At 43.3% G+C, this 11,141-nt stretch overlaps 1 non-coding gene and 1 pseudogene across 1 annotated transcript; one reads left to right on the plus strand and one right to left on the minus strand.

Moving 5' to 3' along the window:
- The first annotated feature begins 6,227 nt into the window (after window positions 1–6,227).
- On the plus strand, window positions 6,228–6,406 carry LOC135000746 (U1 spliceosomal RNA; annotated as a pseudogene).
- A 3,252-nt stretch (window positions 6,407–9,658) lies between these two features.
- LOC135000730 (U1 spliceosomal RNA) lies at window positions 9,659–9,821 on the minus strand. The gene has a single exon (XR_010202562.1). It is a non-coding gene; the product is annotated as a U1 spliceosomal RNA (small nuclear RNA).
- Between the last annotated feature and the right edge of the window lie 1,320 nt (window positions 9,822–11,141).

Below are 11,141 nucleotides of genomic sequence, written 5' to 3' on the forward strand. Positions count from 1 at the left end.
CGAAGAATATGATCTCCCACCCTTTGCTGATGGATAATGTCTGCTGAAATTACCTAGCAGAGATATGTGAAGGACAGGACGAGCCGCCAATTGATAAAGCTAAATATTTATCTTATTTAAAACCCTTTGTGAGGTCTAAGAACACTGTACGCTATTTGCGTATGGAGTACCGTAAGGGTACGCTCGTTGCGTAACAATCGCTTAGCCGTGGTCGAGACGCTCAAGCGTCACGTTCGCTCACGGCCAAGAGATCACAGGCAGGCACGCTATTGGCTGCTGACTAACGTAATGGTTCGCTATAGCGTAACGGACGCTGTATCGGGAGCGGGCTGCTCGAGCGATACAGACGCTCACGAGAATACGCTGTTGGTATCGGGCACACTTATAGGTGAGCGACTACCGTAATGCTACGCTATCAGCGTAGCGGACGCTCGAGACCACGAGGAGATCACGAGCGGCGCCGACGCTCACAATGTTAAACCTTTATGTCTAAACCACAAACAATGTAATTTGCTGTAAAACCTTAGTGTAGAGATAGGGTGTAAATGCAACACTGTATAACCTTATTAACTCAAAAGCTGTTCGAGCGTCACCGACGCTCTGAGAATACTTAACACTATAAGAAATACACAAATACCGTGCTTAGGGTCCAACGCCTAATATATATATTATGAATGTTATACTTGCAAAAGAATTAACACAATACAAGTCATACACTACAATATAACATAGACTAACTAACCAGGTAACTACACAGTAAATACAATACAAGTACGTTTAAGAGAAAATGAGAGAAAGAGAAGAGCGAGAGAGAAAGATATGGCCCATAATAACAAGAAAAGACAATATGATTACGGAGAAAACTTACGCACAAAGGAAACGATCGCATGCGCCTCTGGACATCCAGCTCCCGATTTTCAGCAATGATAACCGATGAAGAGTGAGTGCTGGATGTGATCGGCCTGTCTATTTATGCCCCACACACAATACAATTCAATGGTCCCTACAATCTCATTGTTCATTGGACACAGGAATTCGTCTTTGCATTATAACAAAAGGTCATAGGTTGATTCATACAGGTGGGCTGTGACTATTTCCAACAGCTCAGGTGGGAGGGAAACTGGGTTTCCCGCCGCATGGATAAGTAAGTGCAAATACAGTAAATGTTCATAAACTTCTTATGTCCATAACTATTCGCACGAGCGATTGATCCGCTTCAAACCAACACCGGAATATTGCTAATTAAATACTCTTCCGATGGATACTAAACACCACTGTATTACTCCTGTCTGACCCTTCGTATCAAACAATGAGGGATCTCTCTGTCCAGGAACATACTACATTAACTAAACTTTCAGAATCTATCAAAGGGACCATAATCTACAAAATGCATTATATGGTGAAAATATGTAACGAAAGAGTTGCCCGCTAGACGCACACAATCTCTACCGTAAATGCGCATACCGTGCGCCTGCGGGTGCCCGCAACAGCGAGTATGCGCACGCACGGGAGAGCGCACGCATGCGCAGCAGGGACACATATGAGGTGCAAATATGGCAGTGTGCATCGTGATATTTTTCTGACTTTGACAGCTTACATGATTCTCCGCCCAGCGAAGAATTCTGGTGGCTTCCGCCATCGCCACTCTGCTCCTTGTGCCGCCTTGGCGGTTTACATGAACTACTGCGGTGACGTTGTCTGACTGGATCAGAACTGGTTGGTCGCGAAGTAAGGTCTCCGCTTGACATAGGGCGTTGTATATGGCCCTTAGCTCCAGGATGTTGATGTGAAGACAAGTCTCCTGACTTGACCAAAGACCTTGGAAATTTCTTCCCTGTGTGGCTGCTCCCCAACCTCGGAGGCTCGCGTTCGTGGTCACCAGGATCCAGTCCTGAATGCCGAACCTGCGGCCCTCTAGAAGGTGAGCACTCTGCAGCCACCACAGGAGAGATACCCTGGCCCTGGGGGACAGGGTGATCAACTGATGAATCTGTAGATGTGACCCGGACCACTTGTCCAGTAGGTCCCATTGCAAGATCCTCGCATGGAACCTGCCAAAGGGAATGGCCTCGTATGATGCCACCATCATTCCCAGGACTCGAGTGCAGTGATGCACTGACACCTGTTTTGGTTTCAATAGGTTCCTGACCAGAGTCATGAGTTCCTGGGCCTTTTCTATCGGAAGATAACCCCTTTTCTGGTCCGTATCCAGAATAATGCCCAAGCAAAGTCAGACGAGTCGTAGGAACCAACTGCGACTTCGGGATATTGAGAATCCAGCCGTGTTGCTGTAACACCTTCAGTGAAAGTTATACGCTGTTCAGCAACTGCTCTCTTGATCTCGCTTTTATGAGGAGATCGTTCAAGTACGGGATAATTGTGACACCTTGCTTTCGCAGGAGCACCATAATTTCCGTCATTACCTTGGTGAAAATTCTCGGAGAAAATTCTGGAGAGACCAAACGGCAACGTCTGAAATTGGTAATGACAATACTGTACCGCAAATCTTAGGTACGCCTGATGAGGTGGATAAATGAGTACATGAAGGTCCAGAGATATCATAAAATCCCCCCCTTCTAGGCTGGCGATGACCGCTCTTAGCGATTCCATCTTGAACTTGAACCTTTTCAAGTATAGGTTCAGGGATTTTAAATTTAATATGGGTCTGACCAAACCGTCCGGTTTTGGGACTACAAACAGGGTCGAATAATTTCCCTTTCCTTGTTGAAGCAGGGGAACCTTGACCACCACCTGTTGAAGATACAATTTGTGAATTGCATTTAACACTATCTCCCTTTCCTGGGGAGAAGATGGTAGGGCCGATTTGAAAAACCGGCGAGGAGGCACCTCTTCGAATTTCAGCTTGTAACCCTGAGAAACAATTTCTATTGCCTAGGGATCCACCTGCGAATGAACCCAGATGTGGCTGAAAACTCGAAGACGTGCCCCCAACTGGGCGGACTCCTTTAGCGGAGCCCCAGCGTCATGCGGTGGATTTTGTAGAGGCCGGGGAGGACTTCTGTTCCTGGGAACTAGCTGTGTTGTGCAGCTTCTTCCCTCTGCCCTTACCTCTGGCAAGAAAGGACGCACCTCGTACTTTCTTGTTTCTCTGTGATCGAAAGGACTGCATTTGATAATGTGGTGCTTTCTTAGGCTGTGAGGGAATATAAGGCAAAAAATTTGATTTACCAGCTGTAGCTGTGAAGACTAGGTCCGAGAGACCTTCCCCAAACAATTCCTCACCCCTGTAAGGTAAAACCTCCATATGCCTTTTTGAGTCGGCATCACCTGTCCATTGCCGGGTCCATAGGACTCGTCTAGCAGAAATCGACATAGCGTTTATTCTAGAACCCAGTAGACTAATGTCACTTTGAGCATCTCTCATATATAGGACAGCATCTTTTATATGCCCTATGGTCAATAACATAGCATCCTTATCTAGGGTCTCAATCTCTGCTGATAAGGTATCTGTCCATGCTGCCACCGCGCTACAACCCCGGCCGACGCAATTGCCGGTCTGAGTAAGGTACCAGAATGTGTGTAAATGGACTTTAGGGTAACCTCCTGCTTGCGGTCAGCATGGTCCCTGATGGTAGCCGTATCCTGGGATGGCAGCGCTACCTTTTTGGATAAGCGTGTCAATGCTTTATCCACCCTAGGGGAGGATTCCCACCGTATCCTGTCCATTGGCGGGAAAGGATACGCCATAAGAATCCTTTTGGGAATCTGCAGCTTTTTGTCTGGAGATTCCCAAGCTTTTTCACATAATTCGTTCAACTCATGTGAGGGGGGAAAGGTTATCTCAGGTTTCTTTCCCTTATACATGTGTACCCTTGTGTCAGGGACAGGGGACTCTGTGATGTGCAAAACATCTTTTATTGCAATAATCATATATCGAATACATTTAGCCAATTTTGGCTGTAACTTTGCATCATCGTAGTCGACACTGGAGTCAGAATCCGTGTCGGTATCTGTGTCAACTATTTGGGATAGTGGGCGCTTTTGAGACCCCGAAGGTCCCTGCGACATAGGGACAGGCATGGGTTGACTCCCTGACTGTTCCCTAGCTTCAGCTTTGTCTAATCTCTTGTGTAATAAGTTTACATTAGCACATAAAACATTTCACATATCCATTCAGTCAGGTGTCGGCGTTGTCGATGGAGACACCACATTAATTTGCTCCTGCTCCTCTCTAGGAGAGCCTTCTACCTCAGACATGTCGACACACGTGTACCGACACACCATACACTCAGGGAATCCTCTTATCTGAGGACAGTTCCCCAACAAGGCCCTTTGGAGAGACAGAGAGAGAGAGTATGCCAGCACACACCCCAGCGCTATATGACCCAGGAAAAAAACACAATAATTTTATGTTTACCCAGTAGCGCTGTATTTCCATATATATATGCGCCTAATTATGTGCCCCCCTCTTCTTTAAGACCCTCTTTCTACCGTGGTATAAGCAGGGGAGAGTCCGTGGAGCTTCCCCTCAGCGGTGCTGTGGAGAAAATGGTGCTGGTGAGTGCTGAGGGAGAAGCCCCACCCCTTCAGCGACGGGCTTCTGTCCCGCTCAAATATAGTAAAAAAATGGCGGGGGCTCTTATATATATATATATACAGTGCCTAGCTGCATATATATTTATTTTGCCAAAGAGAGGTCTATATTGCTGCCCAGGGCGTCTCCCCTGAGCCCTTCACCCTTACACTGACTGCCGTGTGTGAGGTGTATGGGAGCAATGGAGCACAGCTTTACTGCTGTGCGTTACCTCAGTGAAGATCATGAAGTCTTCCGCCGGCTCTGAAGTCTTCTTTTCTTCTCATACTCACCCGGCTTCTATCTTCCGGTTCTGCGAGGGGGACGGCGGCGCGGCTCTGGGACGGACGGCGAGGGTGAGACCTGCGTACCGATCCCTCTGGAGCTAATGCTGTACAGTAGCCTAAGAAGCAGAGCCTATCAACTCACAGAAGTAGGTGTGCATCTCTCCCCTCCGCCCCTCGATGCAGGGAGTCTGTTGCCAGCAGGCTCCCTGAAAATAAAAAAATCTAACAAATATACTTTCTGTCAGGAAACTCAGGAGAGCTCCCTGAAAAGCACCCAGTCTCCTCTGGGCACAGTAGTAAACTGAGGTCTGGAGGAGGGGCATAGAGGGAGGAGCCAGTGCACACCCAGATCTAAAGTCTTTCTTTAAGTGCCCATGTCTCCTGCGGAGCCCGTCTATCCCCCATGGTCCTTACGGAGTCCCCAGCATCCTCTAGGACGTAAGAGAAAAATTATGCTGGCAGAAAAATCCAATTGAGTGATTAAACAGCTCCAGAGCTGCTCTGTAAGGCAAGTAAAAGGGTGTGGGCCCTGCAGCACTACCTGTAGTTTGCATTGTGCATTGGAAGCCTAGTTTGCTGTCTGTTTCCACTTCTTTTTTCTTGAGCCCCTCCCGTCTATACCCTTGTGCACTATCCTGACTTCTCCTCCCGTCTGCTTACTTTGTGCCTTCCAATGCACAATGCAAACTACAGGTAGTGCTGCAGGGCCCACACCCTTTTACTTGCCTTATAGAGCAGCTCTTGAGCTGTTACAGTGCCCAGCTGCTGCAAGAAATCAGCGTGAATGCTTCAGGGGCTGGGGCATGGCCAACATGAGCCCCACACCGAAGGAGGGTGGAGGTGTTTAATGCGAACTAGGGGTCTCGCACAATGCGAACTACAGGTAGTGCTGCAGGGCCCACACCCTTTTACTTGCCTTACAGAGCAGCTCTGGAGCTGTTACAGTGCCCAGCTGCTGCAAGAAATCAGCTTGAATGCTTCAGGGGCTGGGGCATATCCAACATGAGCCCCACACCGACGGAGGGTGGAGGTGTTTAATGCGAACTAGGGGTCATCCAAGTGCCGCAAAAGGCCGCCATGCCCTGCACGCCCCTTTTCTCTTTTCATATGCAGACGAGGGTTGAAGCCAACTTTGACCCACTGCTTGGATGACATCGCCATATGCAAATCCATCTGCTGCAGGCCTTCCCCCAGGAATGCTTGCACTAGTTGTTGCATTTGGTTTGTTGTTTGGGGGTGCTTCAGTATTAGGCAGCCTTCTGCCCTCCCATGTTCATCTGAAAATATGTGTTCTCTCTGCAGTTGTTGTCCCCAGATGAGAGTTCCCTTGTGCTGCCTCAGTTGAATCTCCTTTACTTGACAGAGATGTGCCTGAGCAGCGGCCCTCCCCAGCCCTATCCCAAATCATACTTATTTTGCATAGGAGATACCATGGTCATGAAGACTGTTCTCCCAGGGTGCGGTTCATTCATTGCATTCTGGGTATGCTGACCCCTGTGATTTCCCCAAATGTGGGAAACTCGACTGCATTATTTAATGCGAACTAGGGGTCATCCAAGCACCGCAAAAGGCCGCCATGCCCTGCATACCCCTTTTCTCTTTTCATAAGCAGACGAGGTTTGAAGCCAACTTTGACCCACTGCTTGGATGACATCACTTGCTGCCTTTCCAATGAAGCAAGTTTAATTTAATAATAGGTGAAAAACCATCCCTACAAAGGTGTTAATCAGATACTTGGCTTTGTGGACACTTTTCAGAGCACAAATTTGTTAGCATAAAAATAAAGCCAGAAAATGAAGAGCTGTTTAATCACTCAATTGGATTTTTCTGCCAGCATATTTCTTTTTATCTGCAACCCACTGCTAAATTGTGCTTCGTGGCTGTTTTTTTTATAAAATCACTTAATCAAATCTAACTCTGATTACATCAGAGAAGGCCAGGTACCCTACACCATAAGAGGTGGTTTGAAATTTTTACTTGTCTACTTAAAGATCACCAAAATCTGATAACGAGGTCAATTACGTCCCTAGGTGGGATTGAACCACCAACCTTTTGGTTAACAACTGAACACGCTAACTGTTTGCGCCTCAGAGACACTTTGCAAAAGTACATACTGACAAAGGTTAATAAGCATTCATCTAGAACGTTTCCTAGAAAAACTTTAAAAAGTCAATAATCTGGAGAGTTTTTGTAAGATGTTCCTTCCATCAACCAATGAAGAAACACATTGGTACTTTCCCATGATGAGTGAGTGCTTCAGGATCTCTTGCACTTACATGTGCAGCAAAGGACTACAATGGAAGCATGCTGGGCCTATAACCCAGAGGTAGGCAGATTGTAACTGTCCTCTGCTATATGCATTTTTTTTGTTAATTAAAGTAATCCAAAACTGGGATTGATATTTTGGCTCTTTTATTTTTACTTAAAGTACAATAACTTTTACCGTTTTAATTTGTTTTAATAGTATATTGACAGTATTGTTTTCTTTCAAAAATCCACTTAATTTTCTTTACCCTATTATTAAAATGGTAATTGACAAAAACAAACTACATTGTCACCAGAAGAGCAATACAAAATGTACAAGTGATATATTAAAATCATCTTTTCAGCTTGAATTTCAATGATGCATTGAGGTAACGATTTTGTGAGAAACATCTTCACCCTTAAATAAAGATTTTCTTAATTCCCTACCTGTGTGCTAATTAGATATCACCTTGTTTTCACATTAAACAGACTTCCACATGAGAAAGCAGCAAGGATGCAGTGGCTTTAATGTTTCCTGGTGTCAACCTGTATTATTTCAGTAGACATTGAAATGAGGATGCATCTTGCTGCCTTTCCAATGAAGCAAGTTTAATTTAGTAATAGGTTAAAAACCATCCCTACAAAGGTGTTAATCAGAGACTTGGCTTTGTGGACACTTTTCAGAGAACAAATTTGTTAGCATAAAAATAAAGCCAGAAAATGAAGAGCTGTTTAATCACTCAATTGGATTTTTCTGCCAGCATTTTTCTTTTTCTCTGCAACCCACTGCTAAATTGTGCTTCCTAGCTGTTTTTTTTATAAAATCACTTAATCAAATCTAACTCTGATTACATCAGAGAAGGCCAGGTACCCTACACCATAAGAGGGGGTTTGAAATTTTGACTTGTCTACTTAAAGATCACCAAAATCTGATAACAAGGTCAATTTTGTCCCTGGGTGGGATTGAACCACCAACCTTTTGGTTAATAGCCTTATACACTAACTGATTGCGCCACAGCGACACTTTTCAAAAGTACATACTGACAAAGGCTAATAAGCATTCATCTAGAACGTTTCCTAGAAACATTTTAAAAAGTCAATAATGTGGAGAGTTTTTGTAAGATGTTTCTTCCATCAACCAATGAAGAAACACATTGGTACTTTCCTATGATGAGTGAGTGCTTCAGGATCTCTTGCACTTACATGTGCAGCAGAGTACTGTAATGGAAGCATGCTGGGTCCATAACCCAGAGGTAGGCAGATTGAAACTATCCTCTGCTATATGCATTGTTTTTATTAATTAAAGTAATCCAAAACTGGGATTGATATTTTTGCTCTTTTATTTTTACTTAAAGTACAATAACTTTTACCATTTTAATTTGTTTTAATAGTATATTGACAGTATTGTTTTCTTTCAAAAATCCAATTAATTTTCTTTACCCGATTATTAAAATGGTAATTGACAAAAACAAACTACATTGTCACCAGAAGAGCAATACAAAATGTACAAGTGATATATTAAAATCATCTTTCCAGCTTGAATTTCAATGATGCCTTGGTGCAACAATTTTGTGAGAAACATCTTCACCCATAAAGAAAGATTTTCTTAATTCCTTACCTGTGTGCTGATTAGATATCACCTTGTTTTCACATTAAACAGACTTCCCCATGAGGAAGCAGCAAGGATGCAGTGACGTTTATGTTTCCTGGTGTCAACCTGTATTATTTCAGTAGACATTGAAATGAGGATGCATCTTGCTGCCTTTCCAATGAAGCAAGTTTAATTCAGTAATAGGTGAAAAACCATTCCTACAAAGGTGTTAATCAGAGACTTGGCTTTGTGGACACTTTTCAGAGAGCAAATTTGTTAGAATAAACATAAAATCAGAAAATGAAGAGCTGTTTAATCACTCAATTGGACTTTTCTGCCAGCATAATTTTTTTTCTCTGCAACCCACTGCTAAATTGTGCTTCCTAGCTGTTTTTTATAAAATCACTTAATCAAATCTAATTCTGATTACATCAGAGAAGGCCGGGTACCCTACACCTTAAGAGGGGGTTTGAAATTTTGACTTGTCTACTTAAAGATCACCAAAATCTGATAACAAGGTCTATTACGTCCCTCTGTGGGATTGAATCACCAACCTTTAGGTTAATAGCCATACACACTAACTGATTGCGCCACAGCGACACTTTGCAAAAGTACATACTGACAAAGGCTAATAAGCATTCATCTAGAACGTTTCCTAGAAAAACTTTAAAAAGTCAATAATCTGGAGAATTTTTGTAAGAAACACATTGGTACATTCCCATGATGAGTGAGTGCTTCAGGATCTCTTGCACTTACATGGGCTATTAACCAAAAGGTTCCCACCCAGTGATGTAATTGACCTTGTGATCAGATTTTGGTGATCTTTAAGTAGACAAGTCAAAATTTCAAACCCCCTCTTATGGTGTAGGGTACCTGGCCTTCTCTGACGTAATCAGAGTTAGATTTAATTAAGGTGCGCAAGGGCATAGAAGGGAGCGGTTTAAGAAAAGAGAAGTGGAAACAGACAGCAAACTAGGCTGGAGAGAGACCTGAGACAAAGAGATCTGAATTATACTAGAGCCGACCAGGGGAAACACAAATTATGCAGTCAAGTTTCCCACATTTGGGGAAATCGCAGGAGCAGCACACCCAGAGTGCAATGGGTGAGCCTTTCCCTGGGAGAAGCACCTTCATGATCATAGTATCTCACCTGGCAGGTAAGTAGGAGTTGGGCTAGAGCTGGGGAAGGTCGCTGCTCGGGTACCCCCCTGTTAAGTGAAGGAAATCCAACTGAGGCAGCACAAGGGAACTCTCGAAAGAAGAACAAGGCTAGAGGAAGATCTGAGTCAAAGAAATCTGACTTTTACCAGAGCTGACCAGAGGAAAGCACAAACACAGTCCCCCACTACCACCAGGAAACATTAACGCCACTGCATCCTTGCTGCTTTCTCATGTGGAAGTCTATTTAATGTGAAAACAAGGTGATATCTAATTAGCACACAGAAAAGAAAATTAAGTGAATTTTTGAAAGAAAACAATACTGTCAATATACTATTAAAACAAATTAAAATGGTAAAAGTTATTGTACTTTAAGTAAAAATAAAAGAGCAAAAATATCAATCCCAGTTTTGGATTACTTTAATTAACAAAAAAAATGCATATAGCAGAGGATAGTTTCAATCTTTCTACCTCTGGGTTATGGGCCCAGCATGCTTCCATTGCAGTACTCTGCTGCACATGTAAGTGCAAGAGATCCTGAAGCACTCACTCATCATCGGAAAGTACCAATGTGTTTCTTCATTGGTTGATGGCAGAAACATCTTACAAAAACACTCCAGATTATTGACTTTTTAAAGTTTTTCTAGGAAACGTTCTAGATGATTGTTTATTAGCCTTTGTCAGTATGTAATTTTGCAAAGTGTCGCTGTGGCGCAATCAGTTAGTGTGTATGGCTATTAACCAAAAGGTTGGTGGTTCAATCCCACCTAGGGATGTAATTGACTTTGTTATCAGATTTTGGTGATCTTTAAGTAGACAAGTCAAAATTTCAAACCCCCTGTTATGGTGTTAGGTATTTAGACTTCTCTGATGTAATCAGAGTTAGATTTGATTCAGTGATTTTATAAAAACAGCTAGGAAGCACAATTTAGCAGTGGGTTGCAGAGAAAAAGAAATATGCTGGCAAAAAAATCCAATTGAGTGATTAAACAGCTCTTGGATGGTTTTTCACCTATTACTAAATTAAACTTGCTTCATTGGAAAGGCAGCAAGATGCATCCTCATTTCAATATCTACTGAAATAATACAGGTTGACACCAGGAAACATTAACGCCACTGCATCCTTGCTGCTTTCTCATGTGGAAGTCTGTTTAATGTGAAAACAAGGTGATATCTAATTAGCACACAGGTAAGGAATTAAGAAAATCTTTATTAAAGGGTGAAGATGTTTCTCACAAAATCGTTGCCCCAATGCATCATTGAAATTCAAGCTGGAAAGATGATTTTAATATATCACTTGTACATTTTGTATTGCTCTTCTGGTGAC

The sequence above is a fragment of the Pseudophryne corroboree genome, unplaced genomic scaffold, assembly GCF_028390025.1.
Source record: "Pseudophryne corroboree isolate aPseCor3 unplaced genomic scaffold, aPseCor3.hap2 scaffold_1568, whole genome shotgun sequence".
Classification (NCBI taxonomy): Eukaryota; Metazoa; Chordata; class Amphibia; order Anura; family Myobatrachidae; genus Pseudophryne; species Pseudophryne corroboree.